A 2,500-nucleotide genomic window follows, 5' to 3' on the forward strand; every position below is an offset into this window, starting at 1 on the left:
GAATTGAAAAATTTTGACTAATTTATATATATATATATATATATATATATATATATATATATATATATATATATATATATATATACTCATTATAAACAACACATATTTTTCTTTCGTCTTTATACGATATTGTTGTTAATTGATCAAACATCTCTTTCCCCGTATTTTATCATAAACCGTATAATATAAAAGAAGTGGCAGTTTACCACATGGAGATCAAAATTAATGCTTGATGATAATGACAATGAAATAGTATAAACAACAAAATTATTACGTCTTTCTATCAATATAATTTTATGTCTACCAGTATGCATAAAGATTATCGCATAAAAGACAACACTTATCTATTATGCATAAATGAGTCACACGACAATGTTAAATGGCAAGAAACAAAGTTAAAACTTGGGACATTGGATCATTCAACATCGGGAATTATCTGATCTTTGGAAAAGAAATAAAAACAGAGTTTTAACAAAACATTATTTTATAAGAGAGTTTATATACCCGTATACTTGGAACAATAATTTTTATTTTTGATATACTATAATAATTTTAAATAGATGTTTATTATACTTTTAGAGCACCAATTTTTTCATGATGTCTCATATTTATAGCTTCATATTTATTTTTCCAAATAGTTCCAAATGCAGTTGGTACTCCGATATTTTTACAAAATGTATGATATTCTATGGGGAAAGACTGGCTTTTTTTCACAAGAGCTTTGATATACACCGTAGAAACCTTAAAAGAAAACGAATAGTAAAATACAGTAACTTCGGGTATTTGATTTTGACGATCTTATACATTTTTCTGTAATGTTAGGGTCAACCGTTTTAGACCTGTATCCTTAATTTTTTTAATGAAATGCATCTATCTGTTGTTAAACGATTCTGGGAACTAATTATTGAATTGGGTGATGTGAATATGATCATGAAAATAAATTCACATTGACCACACTTAATTATCTACCCTTAATACCGTAGCTATCAAAGTGTCTCATTGTCTTGTTTTCTTCGGTGTTTAGAAAAAAATAGAATTTGCTCTGCAAATTCAGACAATAATATAATAAATAATACTGCTATAAACTGCCTGACAAAAATTGCTTTTCTCTCCATTTTGATAAAAATGACAACGCGGTTTTGTCATTGCACGGCAATATTGGCACTAATAATATTATTGCAACAACGTAGAAATCTTTTTAGTGTAACTCAGTTTACCATTGTTTTTCCCTTAAGCGTATTAAAAAAAATTATCATTCTGAATAAAGGACCTAACTAACAAGTGTTTTGATTGAGCTATTCAAATAACTTACATGTACATATCAAGTTAAATTGCCATTCGTTTGGGAAACAAAACCGAAAAGCCAGTTCCAAATGGATTGGCGCCAAGTTCAAAGAAGTCAATGTTGATTGAAGCGCAAAATCGAAAATCGGAATTACTTTGTTGGTGACCGTTGTTAATAACAATTATAAAATAATTTTCTCCGTGTCAATCTTTACCAATTTGTACACCCACTAATCGATCCTTACTAATAATAACATTAATTAATCCTCGCTAGTATATTTCACTCACGAGTTATCAAGCAAAACAATATGATGAGTCAGATACTGATATATTATAAACTAAGAACATTTTTACTAGGTGATGGTTTTCAAACGCAATAAAAAAAACAACATAAAAATAAAATTCCTTATACAACAACCCATTGAGAAAAATCCGGTTAGTGGAATTTTAAAAATGATGTGGGTTGGAATATCATGTAAATCTCCCATTTAAACAAAATGCAATGACCCTTAAGACTTCAGGACGCATTTTGAACATTCCAGTATTATGAAACAGAGGGGACTAACTAAATAGGCCAAAAAACGACAATTGATACGGTTGAATTACTATAATAGCTTAGGACTAAGTCTTCTAAATTCTTTTTAACCTTACAAACATAGTAGTGATGAATAAAAAAACGTTATGAAGGCAGAAGGGGCTTTAAATAACTTCTAAACAAAGAACAATAACACTTCTAAATAACTTTTTGAACTTTCATTTGAAGCTTAAAGTTCTTTCACATCACGATCCAATTTCAAGTGTCGTCAGATAGGAGAAGGAAATTGTTAAAGGCAGCCAAAGGGATAACGTTTTCAAGAGGGTTAAGGCTACCCTCCAGAAATTTTAACAGTCTTGTCTGACTGGTCTTTGAGAGGCTTTTTGACAGCCTTATAAGGACTGATTCTATTGAAAGTGTCAGAGATTCTTTTTTTAAATTTCCCCCTTCCAACCTTTATTGAAATATTCTTGTTTCATTTTACTCGCCCTTTCCCCGCCCCCTTCTTTCTCTCACTATCTCTCTCTCTCTCTCTCTCTCTCTCTCTCTCTCCCTCTCTCTCTCTCTCTCTCTCTCTCTCTCTCTCTCTCTTCTCTCTTTCTCTCTCACTCTCTCCCTCTTTTCGCTCTCTTTCTTTTCCCTTCGTTTCTCTCTCTCTCTCTCTCTCTCTCATTCTTTCTA

General features: G+C 31.0%; 1 long non-coding RNA gene across 3 annotated transcripts in view; it reads right to left on the minus strand.

Annotated features, from left to right (window-relative positions):
• The window catches only part of LOC144965289 (uncharacterized), a 23,844-nt gene that overhangs the window by 12,706 nt on the left and 8,638 nt on the right, over positions 1–2,500 (minus strand). The window lies entirely within an intron of this gene.

Source organism: Berghia stephanieae, chromosome 1 (assembly GCF_034508935.2).
Source record: "Berghia stephanieae isolate SIO BIC M18660-M18661 chromosome 1, UCSD_Bste_1.3, whole genome shotgun sequence".
Taxonomy (NCBI): domain Eukaryota; kingdom Metazoa; phylum Mollusca; class Gastropoda; order Nudibranchia; family Aeolidiidae; genus Berghia; species Berghia stephanieae.